The 23,079-nt window shown below is 47.4% G+C and overlaps 1 protein-coding gene across 2 annotated transcripts in view; it reads left to right on the forward strand.

Moving 5' to 3' along the window:
* LOC144784921 (vomeronasal type-2 receptor 26-like) overlaps positions 1-23,079 on the forward strand; it is a 1,049,209-nt gene that overhangs the window by 1,017,249 nt on the left and 8,881 nt on the right. The window lies entirely within an intron of this gene.

A 23,079-nucleotide genomic window follows, 5' to 3' on the forward strand; every position in this document is an offset into this window, starting at 1 on the left:
GTCCATCATTTCCTTTGCTTTTGCTTTGTTCGCCATGAGTTGGCAGGGTATGCTCAGACGTGGGTCCCTTGCTCACTTTGCCACTGGATTCAAGCAAGCCCGCCTGAAGACGGCGGCAATGCCAGAAACCGGTCCTGGGAAGCTTGTGTCCGGTTCAGGGAAGGCATGGCTTGGCAGTTCAGGCTGGACTGTTCCCATGAGGCACAGGGTCAGACTGATTTGCATATGGCCATGTCTGAACTGGGGTGGCAGAGTGGGCTAAAGAATGGTGATGGATTAAACCCAGATCAGTTGACTGGGGGTGAGTGCTTGTATTGTCAACGCTCCGTCCATCATTTCCTTTGGTTTTGCTTTGTTCGCCATGAGTTGGCAGGGTATGCTCAGACGTGAGTCCCTTGCTCACTTTGCCACTGGATTCAAGCAAGCCCGGCTGAAGACGGCTGCATCTCCAGAAACCGGTCCTGGGAAGCTTGTTTCCAGTCCAGGGAAGGCATGGCTTGGCAGTTCGGGCTGGACTGTTCCCATGAGGCACCGGGTTAGACTGATTTGCATATGGCCATGTCTGAACTGGGGTGGCAGAGTGGGCTAAAGAATGGTGATGGATGAAACCCAGATCAGTTGACTGGGGGATGAGTGCTTGTATTGTCAACGCTCCGTCCATCATTTCCTTTGGTTTTGCTTTGTTCGCCATGAGTTGGCAGGGTATGCTCAGACGTGAGTCCCTTGCTCACTTTGCCACTGGATTCAAGCAAGCCCGGCTTAAGACGGCTGCAATGCCAGAAACCGGTCCTGGGAAGCTTGTTTCCGGTCCAGGGAAGGCATGGCTTGGCAGTTCGGACTGGACTGTTCCCATGAGGCACAGGGTCAGACTGATTTGCATATGGCCATGTCTGAACTGGGGTGGCAGAGTGGGCTAAAGAATGGTGATGGATTAAACCCAGATCAGTTGACTGGGGGTGAGTGCTTGTATTGTCAACGCTCCTTCCTTCATTTCCTTTGGTTTTGCTTTGTTCGCCATGAGTTGGCAGGGTATGCTCAGACGTGAGTCCCTTGCTCACTTTGACACTGGATTCAAGCAAGCCCGGGTGAAGACGGCTGCAATGCCAGAAACCGGTCCTGGGAAGCTTGTTTCCGGTCCAGGGAAGGTATGGCTTGGCAGTTCGGGCTGGACTGTTCTCATGAGGCACTGGGTCAGACTGATTTGCATATGGCCATGTCTGAACTGGGATGGCAGAGTGGGCTAAAGAATGGTGATGGATTAAACCCAGATCAGTTGACTGGGGTTGAGAGCTTGTATTGTCAACGCTCCGTCCATCATTTCTTTAGGCTTTGCTTTGTTCGCCATGAGTTGGCAGGGTATGCTCAGACATGAGTCCCTTGCTCACTTTGCCTCTGGATTCAAGCAAGCCCGGCTAAAGACGGCTGCAATGCCAGAAACTAGTCCTGGGAATCTTGTTTCCGGTCCAGGGAAGGTATGGCTTGGCAGTTTGGGCTGGACTGTTCCCATGAGGCAGAGGGTCAGGCTGGTTTGCTTATGGCCATGTCTGAACTGGGGTGGCAGAGTGGGCTAAAGAGTGGTGATGGATTAAACCCAGATCTGTTGACTGGGGGTGAGTGCTTGTATTGTCAACGCTCCGTCCATCATTTCCTTTGGTTTTGCTTTGTTCGCCATGAGTTGGCAGGGTATGCTCAGACGTGAGTCCCTTGCTCACTTTGCCACTGGATCCAAGCAAGCCCGGCTGAAGACGGCTGCAATGCCAGAAACCGGTCCTGGGAAACTTGTTTCCGGTCCAGAGAAGGCATGGCTTGGCAGTTCGGACTGGACTGTTTCAATGAGGCACAGGGTAAGACAGATTTGCATATGGCCATGTCTGAACTGGGGTGGCAGAGTGGGCTAAAGAATGGTGATGGATTAAACCCAGATCTGTTGACTGGGGGTGAGTGCTTGTATTGTCAACGTTCTGTCCATCATTTCCTTTGGTTTTGCTTTGTTCGCCATGAGTTGGCAGGGTATGCTCAGACGTGAGTCCCTTGCTCACTTTGCCACTGGATTCAAGCAAGCCCAGCTGAAGACGGCTGCAATGCCAGAAAACGGTCCTGGGAGCTTGTTTCCGGTCAAGGGAAGGCATGGCCTGGCAGTTCGGGCTGGACTGTTCTCATGAGGCACAGGGTCAGACTGATTTGCATATGGCCATGTCTGAACTGGGGTCGCAGAGTGGGCTAAAGAATGGTGATGGATTAAACCCAGCTCAGTTGACTGGGGGTGAGTGCTTGTATTGTCAACGTTCTGTCCATCATTTCCTTTGGTTTTGCTTTGTTCGCCATGAGTTGGCAGGGTGTGCTCAGACGTGAGTCCCTTGCTCACTTTGCCACTGGATTAAAGCAAGCCCGGCTGAAGAAGGCTGCAATGCCAGAAAACGGTCCTGGGAAGCTTGTTTCCGATCAAGGGAAGGCATGGCCTGGCAGTTCGGGCTGGACTGTTCCTATGAGGCACAGTGTCAGACTGATTTGCATATGGCCATGTCTGAACTGGGGTGGCAGAATGGGCTAAAGAATGGTGATGGATTAAACCCAGATCAGTTAACTGGGGGTGAGTGCTTGTATTGTCAACGCTCCATCCATCATTTCCTTTGGTTTTGCTTTGTTCGCCATGAGTTGGCAGGGTATGCTCAGACGTGAGTCCCTTGCTCACTTTGCCACTGGATTCAAGCAAGTCCGGCTGAAGACGGCTGCAATGCCAGAAACCGGTCCTGGGAAGCTTGTTTCCGGTCCAGGGAAGGCATGGCTTGGCAGTTCGGGCTGGACTGTTCTCATGAGGCACAGGGTCAGACTGATTTGCATATGGCCATGTCTGAACTGGGGTGGGAGAGTGGGCTAAAGAATGGTGATGGATTAAACCCAGATCAGTTGACTGGGGGTGAGTGCTTGTATTGTCAACGCTCCGTCCATCATTTCCTTTGGTTTTGCTTTGTTCGCCATGAGTAGGCAGGGTATGCTCAGACGTGAGTCCCTTGCTCACTTTGCCACTGGATTCAAGCAAGCCCGGCTGAAGGTGGCTGCAATGCCAGAAACCGGTCCTGGGAAGCTTGTTTCCGGTCCAGGGAAGGCATGCCTTGGCAGTTCGAGCTGGACTGTTCCCATGAAGCACAGGGTCAGACTGATTTGCATATGGCCATGTCTGAACTGGGGTCGCAGAGTGGGCTAAAGAATGGTGATGGATTAAACCCAGATCAGTTGACTGGGGGTGAGTGCTTGTATTGTCAACGCTCCGTCCATCATTTCCTTTCGTTTTGCTTTGTTCGCCATGAGTTGGCAGGGTATGCTCAGACGTGAGTCCCTTGCTCACTTTGCCACTGGATTCAAGCAAGCCCGGCTGAAGACGGCTGCAATTCCAGAAACCGGTCCTGGGAAGCATGTTTCCGGTCCAGGGAAGGCATGGCTTGGCAGTTCGGGCTGGACTGTTCCCATGAGGCACCGGGTCAGACTGATTTGCATATGGCCATGTCTGAACTGGGGTGGCAGGGTGGGCTAAAGAATGGTGATGGATTAAACCCAGATCAGTTGACTGGGGGTGAGTGCTTGTATTGTCAACGATCCGTCCATCATTTCCTTTGGTTTTGCTTTGTTTACCATGAGTTGGCAGGGTATGCTCAGACGTGAGTCCCTTGCTCACTTTGCCACTGGATTCAAGCAAGCCCGGCTGAAGACGGCTGCAATGCCAGAAACCGGTCCTGGGAAGCTTGTTTCCGGTTCAGGGAAGGCATGGCTTGGCAGTTCGGGCTGGACTGTTCCCATGAAGCACAGGGTCAGTCTGATTTGCATATGGCCATGTCTGAACTGGGGTGGCAGAGTGGGCTAAAGAATGGTGATGGATTAAACCCAGATCAGTTGACTGGGGGTGAGTGCTTGTATTGTCAACGCTCCGTCCATCATTTCCTTTGGTTTTGCTTTGTTTGCCATGAGTTGGCAGGGTATGCTCAGACGTGAGTCCCTTGCTCACTTTGCCACTGGATTCAAGCAAGCCCGGCTTAAGACGGCTGCAATGCCAGAAACCGGTTCTGGGAAGCTTGTTTCCGGTCCAGGGAAGGCATGGCTTGGCAGTTCGGGCTAGACTTTTCCCATGAGGCACAGGGTCAGACTGATTTGCATATGGCTATGTCTGAACTGGGGTGGCAGAGTGGGCTAAAGAATGGTGATGGATTAAACCCAGATCAGTTGACTGGGGGTGAGTGCTTGTATTGTCAACGCTCCGTCCATCATTTCCTTTGGTTTTGCTTTGTTCGCCATGAGTTGGCAGGGTATGCTCAGACGTGAGTCTCTTGCTCACTTTGCCACTGGATTCAACAAGCCCGGATGAAGACGGCTACAATGCCAGAAACCGTTCCTGGGAAGCTTGTTTCAGGCCCAGGGAAGGCATGGCTTGGCATTTCGGGCTGGACTGTTCCCATGAGGCACATAATCAGACTGATTTGCATATGGCCATGTCCGAACTGGGGTGGCAGAGTGGGCTAAAGAATGGTGATGGATTAAACCCAGATCAGTTGACTGGGGGTGAGTGCTTGTTTTGTCAACGCTCCGTCCATCTTTTCCTTTGGTTTTGCTTTGTTCGCCATGAGTTGGCAGGGTATGCTCAGACGTGAGTCCCTTGCTCACTTTGCCACTGGATTCAAGCAATCCCGGCTGAAGACGGATGCAATGCCAGAAACCGGTCCTGGGAAGCTTGTTTCCGGTCCAGGGAAGGCATGGCTTGGCAGTTCGGGCTGGACTGTTCCCATGAGGCACAGGGTCAGACTGATTTGCATATGGCCATGTCTGAACTGGGGTGGCAGAGTGGGCTAAAGAATGGTGATGGATTAAACCCAGATCAGTTGACTGGGGGTGAGTGTTTGTATTGTCAACGCTCCGTCCATCATTTCCTTTGGTTTTGCTTTGTTCGCCATGAGTTGGCAGGGTATGCTCAGACGTGAGTCCCTTGCTCACTTTGCCACTGGATTCAAGCAAGCCCGGCTGAAGAAGGCTGCAATGCCAGAAAACGGTCCTGGGAAGCTTGTTTCCGATCAAGGGAAGGCATGGCCTGGCAGTTCGGGCTGGACTGTTCCTATGAGGCACAGGGTCAGACTGATTTGCATATGGCCATGTCTGAACTGGGGTGGCAGAATGAGCTAAAGAATGGTGATGGATTAAACCCAGATCAGTTAACTGGGGGTGAGTGCTTGTATTGTCAACGCTCCATCCATCATTTCCTTTGGTTTTGCTTTGTTCGCCATGAGTTGGCAGGGTATGCTCAGACGTGAGTCCCTTGCTCACTTTGCCACTGGATCCAAGCAAGCCCGGCTGAAGACGGCTGCAATGCCAGAAACCGGTCCTGGGAAACTTGTTTCCGGTCCAGAGTCGGCATGGCTTGGCAGTTCGGACTGGACTGTTCCAATGAGGCACAGGGTCAGACTGATTTGCATATGGCCATGTCTGAACTGGGGTGGCAGAGTGGGCTAAAGAATGGTGATGGATTAAACCCAGATCTGTTGACTGGGGGTGAGTGCTTGTATTGTCAACGCTCCGTCCATCATTTCCTTTGGTTTTGCTTTGTTCGCCATGAGTTGGCAGGGTATGCTCAGACGTGAGTCCCTTGCTCACTTTGCCACTGGATTCAAGCAAGCCCAGCTGAAGACGGCTGCAATGCCAGAAAACGGTCCTGGGAGCTTGTTTCCGGTCAAGGGAAGGCATGGCCTGGCAGTTCGGGCTGGACTGTTCTCATGAGGCACAGGGTCAGACTGATTTGCATATGGCCATGTCTGAACTGGGGTCGCAGAGTGGGCTAAAGAATGGTGATGGATTAAACCCAGATCAGTTGACTGGGGGTGAGTGCTTGTATTGTCAACGTTCTGTCCATCATTTCCTTTGGTTTTGCATTGTTCGTTATGAGTTGGCAGGGTGTGCTCAGACGTGAGTCCCTTGCTCACTTTGCCACTGGATTAAAGCAAGCCCGGCTGAAGACGGCTGCAATGCCAGAAACCGGTCCTGGGAAGCTTGTTTCCGGTCCTGGGAAGGCATGGCTTGGCAGTTCGAGCTGGACTGTTCTCATGAGGCACAGGGTCAGACTGATTTGCATATGACCATGTCTGAACTTGGGTGGCAGAGTGGGCTAAAGAAGGGTGATGGATTAAACCTAGCTCAGTTGACTGGGGGTGAGTGCTTGTATTGTCAACGCTCCCTCTATCATTTCCTTTTGTTTTGCTTTGTTCTCCATGAGTTGGCAGGGTATGCTCAGACGTGAGTCCCTTGCTCACTTTGCCACTGGATTCAAGCAAGCCCGGCTGAAGACGGCTGCAATGCCAGAAACCGGTCCTGGGAAGCTTGTTTCCGGTCCAGGGAAGGAACGGCTTGGCAGTTCGGGCTGGACTGTTCCCATGAGGCACCGGGTCAGACTGATTTGCATATGGCCATGTCTGAACAGGGGTGGCAGAGTGGGCTAAAGAATGTTGATGGATTAAACCCAGATCAGTTGACTGGGGGTGAGTGCTTGTATTGTCAACGCTCCGTCCATCATTTCCTTTGGTTTTGCTTTGTTCACCATGAGTTGGCAGGGTATGCTCAGACGTGAGTCCCTTGCTCACTTTGCCACTGGATTCAAGCAAGTCCGACTGAAGACGGCTGCAATGCCAGAAACTGGTCCTGGGAAGCTTGTTTCCGGTCCAGGGAAGGCATGGCTTGGCAGTTTGGGCTGGACTGTTCCCATGAGGCACAGGGTCAGACTGATTTGCATATGGCCATGTCTGAACTGTGGTGGCAGAGTGGGCTAAAGAATGGTGATGATTATACCCAGATCAGTTGACTGGGTGTGAGTGCTTGTATTGTCAACGCTCCGTCCATCATTTCCTTTGGTTTTGCTTTGTTCGCCATGAGTTGGCAGGGTATGCTCAGACGTGAGTCCCTTGCTCACTTTGCCACTGGATTCAAGCAAGCCCGGCTGAAGACGGCTGCATCTCCAGAAACCGGTCCTGGGAAGCTTGTTTCCAGTCCAGGGAAGGCATGGCTTGGCAGTTCGGGCTGGACTGTTCCCATGAGGCACCGGGTTAGACTGATTTGCATATGGCCATGTCTGAACTGGGGTGGCAGAGTGGGCTAAAGAATGGCGATGGATTAAACCCAGATCAGTTGACTGGGGGATGAGTGCTTGTATTGTCAACGCTCCGTCTATCATTTCCTTTGGTTTTGCTTTGTTCGCCATGAGTTGGCAGGGTATGCTCAGACATGAGTCCCTTGCTCACTTTGCCTCTGGATTCAAGCAAGCCCGGCTAAAGACGGCTGCAATGACAGAAACTGGTCCTGGGAATCTTGTTTCCGGTCCAGGGAAGGTATGGCTTGGCAGTTTGGGCTGGACTGTTCCCATGAGGCAGAGGGTCAGGCTGATTTGCATATGGCCATGTCTGAACTGGGATGGCAGAGTGGGCTAAAGAATGGTGATGTATTAAACCCAGATCATTTGACTGGGGGTGAGTGCTTGTATTGTCAACGCTCCGTCCATCATTTCCTTTGGTTTTGCTTTGTTCTCCATGAGTAGGCAGGGTATGCTCAGACGTGAGTCCCTTGCTCACTTTGCCACTGGATTCAAGCAAGCCCGGCTGAAGGTGGCTGCAATGCCAGAAACCGGTCCTGGGAAGCTTGTTTCCGGTCCAGGGAAGGCATGCCTTGGCAGTTCGAGCTGGACTGTTCCCATGAAGCACAGGGTCAGACTGATTTGCATATGGCCATGTCTGAACTGGGGTCGCAGAGTGGGCTAAAGAATGGTGATGGATTAAACCCAGATCAGTTGACTGGGGGTGAGTGCTTGTATTGTCAACGCTCCGTCCATCATTTCCTTTCGTTTTGCTTTGTTCGCCATGAGTTGGCAGGGTATGCTCAGACGTGAGTCCCTTGCTCACTTTGCCACTGGATTCAAGCAAGCCCGGCTGAAGACAACTGCAATTCCAGAATCCGGTCCTGGGAAGCATGTTTCCGGTCCACGGAAGGCATGGCTTGGCAGTTCGGGCTGGACTGTTCCCATGAGGCACCGGGTCAGACTTATTTGCATATGGCCATGTCTGAACTGGGGTGGCAGAGTGGGCTAAAGAATGGTGATGGATTAAACCCAGATCAGTTGACTGGGGGTGAGTGCTTGTATTGTCAACGCTCCGTCCATCATTTCCTTTGGTTTTGCTTTGTTCACCATGAGTTGGCAGGGTATGCTCAGACGTGAGTCCCTTGCTCACTTTGCCACTGGATTCAAGCAAGCCCGGCTGAAGACGGCTGCAATGCCAGAAACCGGTCCTGGGAAGCTTGTTTCCGGTCCAGGGAAGGCATGGCTTGGCAGTTCGGGCTGGACTGTTCCCATGAGGCACAGGGTCAGTCTGATTTGCATATGGCCATGTCTGAACTGGGGTGGCAGAGTGGGCTAAAGAATGGTGATGGATTAAACCCAGATCAGTTGACTGGGGTGAGTGCTTGTATTGTCAACGCTCCGTCCATCATTTCCTTTGGTTTTGCTTTGTTTGCCATGACTTGGCAGGGTATGCTCAGACGTGAGTCCCTTGCTCACTTTGCCACTGGATTCAAGCAAGCCCGGCTTAAGACGGCTGCAATGCCAGAAACTGGTTCTGGGAAGCTTGTTTCCGGTCCAGGGAAGGCATGGCTTGGCAGTTCGGGCTAGACTTTTCCCATGAGGCACAGGGTCAGACTGATTTGCATATGGCCATGTCTGAACTGGGGTGGCAGAGTGGGCTAAAGAATGGTGATGGATTAAACCCAGATCAGTTGACTGGGGGTGAGTGCTTGTATTGTCAACGCTCCGTCCATCATTTCCTTTGGTTTTGCTTTGTTCGCCATGAGTTGGCAGGGTATGCTCAGACGTGAGTCCCTTGCTCACTTTGCCACTGGATTCAACAAGCCCAGCTGAAGACGGCTGCAATGCCAGATACCGGTCCTGGGAAGCTTGTTTCCGGTCCAGGGAAGGCATGGCTTGGCAGTTCGGGCTGGACTGTTCCCATGAGGCACAGAATCAGACTGATTTGCATATGGCCATGTCTGAACTGGGGTGGCAGAGTGGGCTAAAGAATGGTGATGGATTAAACCCAGATCAGTTGACTGGGGATGAATGCTTGTATTGTCAACGCTCCGTCCATCATTTCATTTGGTTTTGCTTTATTCGCCATGAGTTGGCAGGGTATGCTCAGACGTGAGTCCCTTGCTCACTTTGCCACTGGATTCAAGCAAGCCCGGCTGAAGACGGCTGCAATTCCAGAAACCGGTCCTGGGAAGCTTGTTTCCGGTCCAGGGAAGGCATGGCTTGGCAGTTCGGGCTGGACTGTTCCCATGAGACACCGGGTCAGACTGATTTGCATATGGCCATGTCTGAACTGGGGAGGCAGAGTGGGCTAAAGAATGGTGATGGATTAAACCCAGATCAGTTGACTGGGGGTGAGTGCTTGCATTGTCAACGCTCCGTCCATCATTTCCTTTGCTTTTGCTTTGTTCGCCATGAGTTGGCAGGGTATGCTCAGACGTGAGTCCCTTGCTCACTTTGCCACTGGATTCAAGCAAGCCCGCCTGAAGACGGCGGCAATGCCAGAAACCGGTCCTGGGAAGCTTGTGTCCGGTTCAGGGATGGCATGGCTTGGCAGTTCAGGCTGGACTGTTCCCATGAGGCACAGGGTCAGACTGATTTGCAGATGGCCATGTCTGAACTGGGGTGGCAGAGTGGGCTAAAGAATGGTGATGGATTAAACCCAGATCAGTTGACTGGGGGTGAGTGCTTGTATTGTCAACGCTCCGTCCATCATTTCCTTTGGTTTTGCTTTGTTTGCCATGAGTTGGCAGGGTATGCTCAGACATGAGTCCCTTGCTCACTTTGCCACTGGATTCAAGCAAGCCCGGCTTAAGACGGCTGCAATGCCAGAAACCGGTTCTGGGAAGCTTGTTTCCGGTCCAGGGAAGGCATAGCTTGGCAGTTCGGGCAGGACTGTTCCCATGAGGCACAGGGTCAGACTGATTTGCATATGGCCATGTCTGAACTGGGGTGGCAGAGTGGGCTAAAGAATGGTGATGGATTAAACCCATATCAGTTGACTGGGGGTGAGTGCATGTATTGTCAACGCTCCGTCCATCATTTCCTTTGGTCTTGCTTTGTTCGCCATGAGTTGGCAGGGTATGCTCAGACGTGAGTCCCTTGCTCACTTTGCCACTGGATTCAAGCAAGCCCGGCTAAAGACGGCTGCAATGCCAGAAACCGGTCCTGGGAAGCTTGTTTCCGGTCCAGGGAAGGTATGGCTTGGCAGTTCGGGCTGGGCTGTTCCCATGAGGCACTGGGTCAGACTGATTTGCATATGGCCATGTCTGAACTGGGATGGCAGAGTGGGCTAAAGAATGGTGATAGATTAAACCCAGATCAGTTGACTGGGGTTGAGTGCTTGTATTGTCAAAGCTCCGTCCATAATTTCTTTTGGTTTTGCTTTATTCGCCATGAGTTGGCAGGGTATGCTCAGACGTGAGTCCCTTGCTCACTTTGCCACTGGATTCAAGCAAGCCCGGCTGAAGACGGCTGCAATTCCAGAAACCGGTCCCGGGAAGCTTGTTTCCGGTCCACGGAAGGCATGGCTTGGCAGTTCGGGCTGGACTGTTCCCATGAGGCACCGGGTCAGACTGATTTGCATATGGCCATGTCTGAACTGGGGTGGCAGAGTGGGCTAAAGAATGGTGATGGATTAAACCAAGATCAGTTGACTGGGGGTGAGTGCTTGTATTGTCAACGCTCCGTCCATCATTTCCTTTGGTTTTGCTTTGTTCACCATGAGTTGGCAGGGTATGCTCAGACGTGAGTCCCTTGCTCACTTTGCCACTGGATTCAAGCAAGCCCGGCTGAAGACGGCTGCAATGCCAGAAACCGGACCTGGGAAGCTTGTTTCCGGTCCAGGGAAGGCATGGCTTGGCAGTTCGGGCTGGACTGTTCCCATGAGGCACAGGGTCAGTCTGATTTGCATATGGCCATGTCTGAACTGGGGTGGCAGAGTGGGCTAAAGAATGGTGATGGATTAAACCCAGATCAGTTGACTGGGGGTGAGTGCTTGTATTGTCAACGCTCCGTCCATCATTTCCTTTGGTTTTGCTTTGTTTGCCATGAGTTGGCAGGGTATGCTCAGACGTGAGTCCCTTGCTCACTTTGCCACTGGATTCAAGCAAGCCCGGCTTAAGACGGCTGCAATGCCAGAAACTGGTTCTGGGAAGCTTGTTTCCGGTCCAGGGAAGGCATGGCTTGGCAGTTCGGGCTAGACTTTTCCCATGAGGCACAGGGTCAGACTGATTTGCATATGGCCATGTCTGAACTGGGGTGGCAGAGTGGGCTAAAGAATGGTGATGGATTAAACCCAGATCAGTTGACTGGGGGTGAGTGCTTGTATTGTCAACGCTCCGTCCATCATTTCCTTTGATTTTGCTTTGTTCGCCATGAGTTGGCAGGGTATGCTCAGACGTGAGTCCCTTGCTCACTTTGCCACTGGATTCAACAAGCCCGGCTGAAGACGGCTGCAATGCCAGATACCGGTCCTGGGAAGCTCGTTTCCGGTCCAGGGAAGGCATGGCTTGGCAGTTCGGACTGGACTGTTCCCATGAGGCACAGAATCAGACTGATTTGCATATGGCCATGTCTGAACTGGGGTGGCAGAGTGGGCTAAAGAATGGTGATGGATTAAACCCAGATCAGTTGACTGGGGATGAATGCTTGTATTGTCAACGCTCCGTCCATCATTTCATTTGGTTTTGCTTTATTCGCCATGAGTTGGCAGGGTATGCTCAGACGTGAGTCCTTTGCTCACTTTGCCACTGGATTCAAGCAAGCCCGGCTGAAGACGGCTGCAATTCCAGAAACCGGTCCTGGGAAGCTTGTTTCCGGTCCAGGGAAGGCATGGCTTGGCAGTTCGGGCTGGACTGTTCCCATGAGACACCGGGTCAGACTGATTTGCATATGGCCATGTCTGAACTGGGGAGGCAGAGTGGGCTAAAGAATGGTGATGGATTAAACCCAGATCAGTTGACTGGGGGTGAGTGCTTGCATTGTCAACGCTCCGTCCATCATTTCCTTTGCTTTTGCTTTGTTCGCCATGAGTTGGCAGGGTATGCTCAGACGTGAGTCCCTTGCTCACTTTGCCACTGGATTCAAGCAAGCCCGCCTGAAGACGGCGGCAATGCCAGAAACCGGTCCTGGGAAGCTTGTGTCCGGTTCAGGGATGGCATGGCTTGGCAGTTCAGGCTGGACTGTTCCCATGAGGCACAGGGTCAGACTGATTTGCATATGGCCATGTCTGAACTGGGGTGGCAGAGTGGGCTAAAGAATGGTGATGGATTAAACCCAGATCAGTTGACTGGGGGTGAGTGCTTGTATTGTCAACGCTCCGTCCATCATTTCCTTTGGTTTTGCTTTGTTTGCCATGAGTTGGCAGGGTATGCTCAGACATGAGTCCCTTGCTCACTTTGCCACTGGATTCAAGCAAGCCCGGCTTAAGACGGCTGCAATGCCAGAAACCGGTTCTGGGAAGCTTGTTTCCGGTCCAGGGAAGGCATAGCTTGGCAGTTCGGGCAGGACTGTTCCCATGAGGCACAGGGTCAGACTGATTTGCATATGGCCATGTCTGAACTGGGGTGGCAGAGTGGGCTAAAGAATGGTGATGGATTAAACCCATATCAGTTGACTGGGGGTGAGTGCATGTATTGTCAACGCTCCGTCCATCATTTCCTTTGGTCTTGCTTTGTTCGCCATGAGTTGGCAGGGTATGCTCAGACGTGAGTCCCTTGCTCACTTTGCCACTGGATTCAAGCAAGCCCGGCTAAAGACGGCTGCAATGCCAGAAACCGGTCCTGGGAAGCTTGTTTCCGGTCCAGGGAAGGTATGGCTTGGCAGTTTGGACTGGGCTGTTCCCATGAGGCACTGGGTCAGACTGATTTGCATATGGCCATGTCTGAACTGGGATGGCAGAGTGGGCTAAAGAATGGTGATAGATTAAACCCAGATCAGTTGACTGGGGTTGAGTGCTTGTATTGTCAAAGCTCCGTCCATAATTTCTTTTGGTTTTGCTTTATTCGCCATGAGTTGGCAGGGTATGCTCAGACGTGAGTCCCTTGCTCACTTTGCCACTGGATTCAAGCAAGCCCGGCTGAAGACGGCTGCAATTCCAGAAACCGGTCCTGGGAAGCTTGTTTCCGGGCCAGGGAAGGCATGGCTTGGCAGTTCGAGCTGGACTGTTCCCATGAGACACCGGGTCTGACTGATTTGCATATGGCCATGTCTGAACTGGGGAGGCAGAGTGGGCTAAAGAATGGTGATGGATTAAACCCAGATCAGTTGACTGGGGGTGAGTGCTTGCATTGTCAACGCTCCGTCCATCATTTCCTTTGCTTTTGCTTTGTTCGCCATGAGTTGGCAGGGTATGCTCAGACGTGAGTCCCTTGCTCACTTTGCCACTGGATTCAAGCAAGCCCGGCTGAAGACAACTGCAATTCCAGAAACCGGTCCTGAGAAGCATGTTTCCGGTCCACGGAAGGCATGGCTTGGCAGTTCGGGCTGGACTGTTCCCATGAGGCACCGGGTCAGACTGATTTGCATATGGCCATGTCTGAACTGGGGTGGCAGAGTGGGCTAAAGAATGGTGATGGATTAAACCCAGATCAGTTGACTGGGGGTGAGTGCTTGTATTGTCAACGCTCCGTCCATCATTTCCTTTGGTTTTGCTTTGTTCACCATGAGTTGGCAGGGTATGCTCAGACGTGAGTCCCTTGCTCACTTTGCCACTGGATTCAAGCAAGCCCGGCTGAAGACGGCTGCAATGCCAGAAACCGGACCTGGGAAGCTTGTTTCTGGTCCAGGGAAGGCATGGCTTGGCAGTTCGGGCTGGACTGTTCCCATGAGGCACAGGGTCAGTCTGATTTGCATATGGCCATGTCTGAACTGGGGTGGCAGAGTGGGCTAAAGAATGGTGATGGATTAAACCCAGATCAGTTGACTGGGGGTGAGTGCTTGTATTGTCAACGCTCCGTCCATCATTTCCTTTGGTTTTGCTTTGTTTGCCATGAGTTGGCAGGGTATGCTCAGACGTGAGTCCCTTGCTCACTTTGCCACTGGATTCAAGCAAGCCCGGCTTAAGACGGCTGCAATGCCAGAAACTGGTTCTGGGAAGCTTGTTTCCGGTCCAGGGAAGGCATGGCTTGGCAGTTCGGGCTAGACTTTTCCCATGAGGCACAGGGTCAGACTGATTTGCATATGGCCATGTCTGAACTGGGGTGGCAGAGTGGGCTAAAGAATGGTGATGGATTAAACCCAGATCAGTTGACTGGGGGTGAGTGCTTGTATTGTCAACGCTCCGTCCATCATTTCCTTTGATTTTGCTTTGTTCGCCATGAGTTGGCAGGGTATGCTCAGACGTGAGTCCCTTGCTCACTTTGCCACTGGATTCAACAAGCCCGGCTGAAGACGGCTGCAATGCCAGATACCGGTCCTGGGAAGCTCGTTTCCGGTCCAGGGAAGGCATGGCTTGGCAGTTCGGACTGGACTGTTCCCATGAGGCACAGAATCAGACTGATTTGCATATGGCCATGTCTGAACTGGGGTGGCAGAGTGGGCTAAAGAATGGTGATGGATTAAACCCAGATCAGTTGACTGGGGATGAATGCTTGTATTGTCAACGCTCCGTCCATCATTTCATTTGGTTTTGCTTTATTCGCCTTGAGTTGGCAGGGTATGCTCAGACGTGAGTCCCTTGCTCACTTTGCCACTGGATTCAAGCAAGCCCGGCTGAAGACGGCTGCAATTCCAGAAACCGGTTGAGGAAAAGTAGAAAATGACTCACTCTCCCCACCAGGGATCTATCCAGCAGTTTGCATAATAAAGCAGCAAAGGAATTGACAGGCAATCTGTAAAATTAAAAGACATCTTTATTATAATTAATTATGAGGCTTCGTCGTCCAACCGTAGTTCTACAGCTGAAAGAGGGAGCCCGCCTGAGCTTTCTCAGGCAGGCCTTTTATACAAAAAGTTTGCCCCTAGGCTCACATTCTTGCTGTGACACACATCATTGTAGGTCGCTCCCATGGTACCATAACAAAGCAGGCTATAATTATGAATTCCATTCTACTTGCCCAAACTGACCAACCCATCTTCCATCATGAACATATGTCAAACTTCACATATTTTCCTGTGCAGGCCGGAGAAGCTCACAATAGAACTGGTTTCCTCCCCATCATATAAACAGTCACCTCCCCATTGTAAAAGCCCAGAAGCAGAGAAACAGAGCCAGGTGTGGAAGATAGAAATGTAGGATAAGGGGTGCTTATGGACCATAAACAGGCATGGCTACTGTATTCGGCCTTCTTATCTTGCTCAGGCCAATGTACACAACAAGTTGCTCAGATCTTTAATATAGATTGACTAGAGGGCATGGACTGGTTTGGTGAGGCCAACATCACGTAGGCAGATTCAGCCTGTTCAGGTCAAATGGGAATCAGGAAGAACTCAAGCTAAGGGGTACGTGTCCTTTCATACTTGCTCTACCAGAATCATTGGCTCATGTATATGCCTATGTAAAGGGCAACACCTAAAATGGACGCTGTTCACAACATGGGTGCCTGTGGGCTCAGAATGAATTTGCCAATAACTCCTGCATGCATCATTGTATTGTGATGAAAATACACACACATATAAAACTTGCCATTTTCGTTTCTCTGATATCAAAATCAAAGCAGAATAATGATATTTTAAACACAGGTTCAGATTTCAAAGAACCTCAGACGCCCCTTTTGCCCTTACATAGGCAATAACCTATACTCATGCTAAATCTGAGTCCATGTCTATCTTCATCACTAGCTGGTGTTGATGTAGAAATTGTACAAAAGGAATTATCAGTAAACTCTGACCTAACCAGTTCATGTTCAGGTAAAATATGAAACTCATGTGAAGAAACAGTAGAAAAAAAAAAGAAAGAGTATGTTGGGAAGTTGGTGCAGACGTCAATTGTGTAGAAGAAACAAACCAAAATATAGTAGCCAATAAAATACATAAAAGTATTAAAATAGATAGAGCAATACCGCACTTAGAGAACAATATTCTATAATCTCTTGCTTTTTATCGTCATTTCTCAATACAATCTCCATTTTCTAATGTCGCTCACGCAATCTTGGTAGAGTACTTCAGCTGTGATTATTAGCAGGTCATAGGGACACTGCAAGTCCTGCAGGCCTACTACCACTACTCAGGTCACAAACTGAACCGTTTGTACTCCTACGTGACCCTGCAACTGGCAAATGGTAACCAATCAAAAATTTAACAAAAAAAACAAACAAACATAATACAATTTCAGAAAAAGCAAGAGAAAAATAAAAACAAAAGTCAAATGCAAAATACTTGCACAATCCTAAACAGAAAGCAAATCCTAGAATTATCTAATAACATTTTATATAGCTTCCTATGCATTTCAGTAATTCATTATATGTTTAAGTGAAACACTGGTGTTCCTGATCAATGCTCTCAGATGAAAAGGGATACTGTTCCACAGAGAGTGGACTTTATTCTGCTTCTACTAAACAGAATAGTACTTTAAAACAATGCCAGAAAAGCAGCAAAAATTAGTTTCCAAACTTCAAGTCTATACAAGCTCACAGAAAATACCCAAAGTCCGTCAAAGCCTCTCCTGGCAGGCTTCTATTATCCATCAAATCCGCTTCCAGTGTTTTCTTCGCGTTGGGCCTCTTCAAGTCAGGCTTTTCATGAGAAAACAATACTGTTTAGTTGGAGTGCTCTCCGGGCAAAACACTCACAGCTCACTCGAAAGTCTCAATGTCTCAAAACAATGCACCAGTGTCTGTTCTTTGTGGCAGACGCTACAAATGATGTGCTGTTCATTGATCAAGGGCACAAAGCATCTCGTGCAGATCCAAGCACTACTTAGCAAGATCAGCAGCATCTTCGGACTCCAACACTCATCATTTAGTGTCAGAGGACGCTCAAGCTGCTCTCTCATGGGCACCAAAATGTAGTGCCTTTTTCCAAACGTGGATGCTTGGGTGTACTGCCGTTCCACTGGTGCAAAGCAAAAGAGGTGTGAATGTGGCCAAAACTCGGGCCAAGGGCTCAAGGGAATGTACACTGACAGAGGTTTCCAGCACATAACAGGTACAGAGCCCAAACAACAAATAAAAGAACCAGCTCCTCCTTTCTTCTGCAACGCCTTTCGCAAATCAAATGCCTTGCTTTGGAGGTACCACTGATGTCGCGCTGATGATCGCTGTTAAGCTTCGCGACTTTCTTGTTGCACGAATTGTAGAGCCAGGAAATCTATTCATCTCAGAGCGGTCACTGATGGGGAGTGAGCTTAGTGCTGATCACAGGTCTACAGGGAATCACTCTTCCTTTAACTCTGGAAGGTCTAGCAGAGCCTAGTGATGCAGGGAATGTAACACAATTGTTAGTTTCCTTCAAATCAAGCACAAGAAGCAGTTCATGTGTTTTAACAAGGGGACTGGTAAGCATGTGGCCTGTAATTCTGCAAGGGAGTGACAATGTGCCATTGGCATAAAATACAAGAGCAAAGGCAAAAGGGCAAAACAGTATCTTTAGAATCTTCATTTATGTTCTTTTCATTATTCTCTGTCATCTATAGCTACACAGGAATTCTATCCAAATGAATTTCCTCACACAGTGGCATTGTCTAATGGGGTAAATACATGTGTTCCCTCAATGACTAAGCCTAGGTGTTCCTAAATTCCTTATCTAGAACATCTCGAATAGAAAAATAACATGATTCAGATTATCAAGGACATGAAGAAAAGTCCCTTAAAAATGTGCATTAAGTGCACTATGCAACACAAAGGCTAATGATCAAATGTGAAGACAAAGAACAAACACTAGAAAGTCCTGGTATTTGCATGATTAGAACACATCTAATTAAAAAAATTGAAACAGCAGAAACAGAAGAGAACTGAAAAATTAAAAATAGACATTAAAAATATGTCGTACTAAAAAGAATGTAAACTTGAGATATCTCCTATTGAGATGGAAAACTTGTATTGGGTCAATTAACCAGGCTATCACTATCCTGACAGTCAGTCTGAAAAGACATTTGAAGTAGGCCTAAAGAAAATTCTTGAGAACCAGTCTGGTCACACAAAAGGGGATAGTATGTAGCATAAGGGGGGTTCCTAATACATCACTGCAGTCTAGAAGTGTGAACATGAACAATACACCCATAATAATAAATGGGCTGACTGGTGAAAGGAAGATGGAGAAGGGAAAATGGACGTAGAACACAACTAAAATCTTCAATAACTAAACATGATGCAACATTGGTCAGGTAAGAAGCAAAAAGAAAAATCTATAGGAAGGACAAGAGTTTGCTTGGGTGGCCTAAGGCGTGTGACGCAGCACCAAGAGCACGGGGATACATGAAAGACCAATGTTACAGAAATTTAACTCTACCGCTGACAATCTATACCCTACACGGTAATTCCAACTAATGTTCAGTTGTCTCTTCAGGGAAAGAGAAAAAAATGAATCCATAGGCTAATCAAAAAAATGCGATCAAAAAATGCGATATCGAAATTAGGCCACCTTTAGTCACGGATCTATAATTCCATCCTTAGGCCCAATCAAGGATACATAAATGCAGAGCTGCCTGTCCTTAAGGAAAAAGGGCAGTTAAGTGACTAACAACGGATGGCACACTTTGATCCAGTATATCATTTTAGTTTTCTTAAAATATCATTACAGCCAAATTTAGGCATGCACTAGAAAAACTGCTGCCTTACTCGCTCACAGTATGAGGTCCATATCTGTGAAATTTATCTTAATACAATATTCATCCAATTTATTGTGAAATAACACATATCATCATATGTGTTCCTTCACAGCACAGGGGATAAAAAAAAAATACATATCAAGCCATCTCAAGCCATAAGATATACTTGCTGTATATCAAGCACAAGGAAAAAAACAGCCCAGACAAACAAACAGCATATATGAATAAGCGGTCATGCATAATACCATGGCACATGTACTGTATACTATAAACCTGCAGCCCAATCTCAATTGTCAAGTCTAAAATCCTATACCCTACTTTTGACAGCAGGGCATCAGGTAATTGATACTCTGCTGTAAAAAATATAATGTCGCTGTGTCAAATAACGCGTTTCAGTGGACCAAATGTATAAATGAAACATAAACACACATTTTTTTTTTTTAAAGAAATTACGCAAAAAAAACATTTCTCTTCAACCAGCCAACTCAAGTGTCTTGTGAATTAATCCATGAATTATCTATTGGAAGAAGCAGAAAAGATACACAACACACACATTTCTCATAATACAACATCAATTATAACCCTTTTTATCAAACATGACACAATGTGACATACAAAAACTTTTCATTATTTACCTGTAACTTTTTGTCCATGCACCTTGCAAAAACGCCCATTCTCACTCAGGCCTAAGGCCTTTAAGTTGCAGAATTTTGGGGAAGGGCTTCTACTTATCGCCTATCTAAAACTTAATGTAACACTTCGTTTTTCTTTTTGTCAAATAAACTTAACTAAAAAAAATCATTAGTTCCTAGCATGGAGACACACATATACCAGTTCTACAGATCATTTAGCAGAATGTTTGATATTTTTTTTTAAAGAAATCACTTTTGCATTTGCCCTTTTTAAATCATGTTCCCTCATTTTACACAGTGCTTAATTTGTAAGACATGAAGTGCAGGTGCTACAATTTTGCATGAGGAATACCTTTCCTATTTGTTTATTATCTCAGATGTGCGCTTTTAACGCAGATGTAATGTGAATGCGGCAAATGAGAACAAGCCAGCCTGCAATGAATGAAGGTTACAGATTTAAATCATATACAATCAACTACATCTCATATAAAGCGCTTGTGTGCAGCATTTTGAAAGCAACTGGGAGCTATGCAAACCACGTGTGGGCTCTAGAATCCTTCAGGGTACTGACAAATGAGGCTGCAGTTTTTCAAATTAAATAGTGTTCCTTTTATTATTATTAGCGGGATGCAATGCTGTGTCAGCCCTGCCGTATTTCTAATTTGAGATAAATGTGTTGATGACATAATTTACCGAACAACAAGCGTTTTGTGGGAACATGCTGGAGCTATTATTTATTCTTTGGCTAAAATGCAATCATCATTTGCTGTACATGTGCCCTGCATCCTCTGCTCATTTTAGTTCAAAAACAGAAACCCCATCCCAGCTAATGTCAAATTTGTAACGCTTTAAGAAGACACTTTTAAATTATGAACATGAGCAGGAATTAAATTTATCGGAGCAAGTCAGGCTATTCAAGTGACCTCAGGTCAGGACCGTGGCAGGGGCAGGGATTTAAATATAAAGAGGCAGCTGAAGTTAGCATCAAATGCATGTTTAACCATGTCATGCTGCATTCCACAGGCGAGGCCCTAATTAAAAGGTCACAAATGTCAACAAGACAGCCTTACAAGATAACATCTCGGCCGCTACTGCTGGAACACGTTATACAGGTTCTGCCAGTCCCCTGCTCATGGTAACTGAAGCTGACGAAAGCCAGTAAGTTTAAACACTTCCACATAACCTGCAATATTTCACTATATTTAAAACAATTTCTATGACACATTGACTCACTGAATCATAAGAAGGCACAACCTGCAAACATATATTATGACCTAAATGTATGCATTTTACTGAAGTGACGCTTTAAAAGGGGCCCTGTAACCATTCAAAACAGTCTATTTATCTGAAAATCGACTTTTGCATTCTGGATACTAAGAAATAAATATCATACAATTTTTTTGCATAATGGGTATTACTAGAATGTCTAATATCAAATTTAGGAGTCATACATTTGAAAATAATTATTTATACCTTATAGAAATGAGCTTGTTTGCGCCTAGGGTAAGGGAAATTGCGCACAGAAGTGTTTGGTCATTTTCGTGGTACAACATAACTTAAATCAAACATTTTAATGCTAGGGGGTCATAGTATGAGTGTTAAGCTTCACAAATATTAAAAAACGATTTTTGTAGCACTTGTTTTTAATTATTATTTTTCATAATTAATAATTTTTTTCTCCTAATGAAGCCTAATTATTGCTATTTGTGACTGTTCTACATGTAAAACGCTCACTATATCCCTAGCCTATTATTTAGATACATATTAACACACAAGCTTAGGCGCAGCTGCCTAACTGGGACTGCGTGAGATTACTGCGCCATATTTATGTAAAAAGGACTATTTGCAAAATTCCACCACCCGTGTTTAACTAAAGAGGTGTTGGCTGAATGAACATTCTTATTAGATATACTGCAGCTGAAAAGACTTGGCTGTGAACATCTAACACCGTGCGTCTAAAGAACAGGCAATTTCGTTTTTTCATTTTTTTTCTTTGGAGCCTTATTTACATCTATTGAACGTGACCCATACACATACATACATTGAGCTCATTCCAGACACAAAACAGAAGGGGGGTCAAACATTCAGGATACACAAAACAGCGTGCTCTAACCATTTCTTGTAAATAGCGCCGTCGCAATTTACAACAAAACCCACAAACAACATAGACATTTAAACACACATTTTAACCCATAGGTCAACACTTAGGACAGAAACAAGGAACAGCCTACAGACTGTCTTCAAAAATAACCTGCCAATACTAGTTGTAAACCATATTTACAACAAAAACTTTTTTGTTCCTATTTTTTTTCGTTTTTTTGTTGTTAAATTCTTCAACAGATTTCCAGAAGGCTGCAAAAGGGACAGCCTCACAGACCTTTAGAGAGAGCTCATAAATTGGAGTTCCAACCGGAGGTATCAGACGCGAATCCTCCAACCGGGAATCCTTTGTTGCAACCTAGTCAATACTAATACAAAACAAAATACCGCGACCAGGCATCTGCGCTCACTAGTCGGGTTTCAGACTTCATGGGGCTATCTCCAACGATATACACGCAAATGTACGTGACCCACGGTTTTTGAATACTGCAGTGTTCAAATAATACTAAGGAACCAATACTGAGGAAGATTATCCAACTAAAGCAACCGGCGATAATCTGAACCACAGCAACCAAAGGCCTACCAAACGAACCAAATGTATCGATACCCGAACTGAACTGAACTGAACCGAATGATTATCGTAACCAGATAATCTTACAAAACCGAACTGAACCGAGAATCTTACGAAGGACTGCGTCACATTTCTGCGACCAATAAATAACTGAGGACTGCGTCACATTTCCGCGACCAATAAATAACTAAGGACTCAGAACCAAAAAGGAGTGGGAGCGACCCACTTATTCTTCAATTAAAGCAGATGGAGAAAATATCTCTTCATTAACTGCCTATACAAATTGCAATTTGCATATACACAAATATTTGTCCAAATTATAACTGTCAATTCCCCACTGCACTAACAGTCTGTTAAAAAAAAACTTACAGCAAAAAAATGAGTTCCTTAGTCAGGAGTGGCAACTTCAGGAGAGTTTTAAGTCAGAAAAATCAAAAAAACATACTGGGCCGCAGAGACAAATAATCCCCCAGAAAACCCTGTGCCCAGAGTACCTCTTTTTGGTAGAATTCTGTCTTGTCTTCCCCAGCAGTTTTTCCATCCGTTGACAAAACACTACTGAAGATAACCACTCCATTATAAGGCCCACAGTTGGATGCGCCATTTGAGGAAAGGTTAGAGATGACTCACTCTCCCCACCAGGGATCTATCCAGCAGTTTGCATAATAAAGCAGCAAAGGAATTGACAGGCAATCTGTAAAATTAAAAGACATCTTTATTATAATTAATTATGAGGCTTCGTCGTCCAACCGTAGTTCTACAGCTGAAAGAGGGAGCCCGCCTGAGCTTTCTCAGGCAGGCCTTTTATACAAAAAGTTTGCCCCTAGGCTCACATTCTTGCTGTGACACACACCATTGTAGGTCGCTCCCATGGTACCATAACAAAGCAGGCTATAATTATGAATTCCATTCTACTTGCCCAAACTGACCAACCCATCTTCCATCATGAACATATGTCAAACTTCACATA

The sequence above is a fragment of the Lissotriton helveticus genome, chromosome 10, assembly GCF_964261635.1.
Source record: "Lissotriton helveticus chromosome 10, aLisHel1.1, whole genome shotgun sequence".
In the NCBI taxonomy this organism is placed as follows: Eukaryota; Metazoa; Chordata; class Amphibia; order Caudata; family Salamandridae; genus Lissotriton; species Lissotriton helveticus.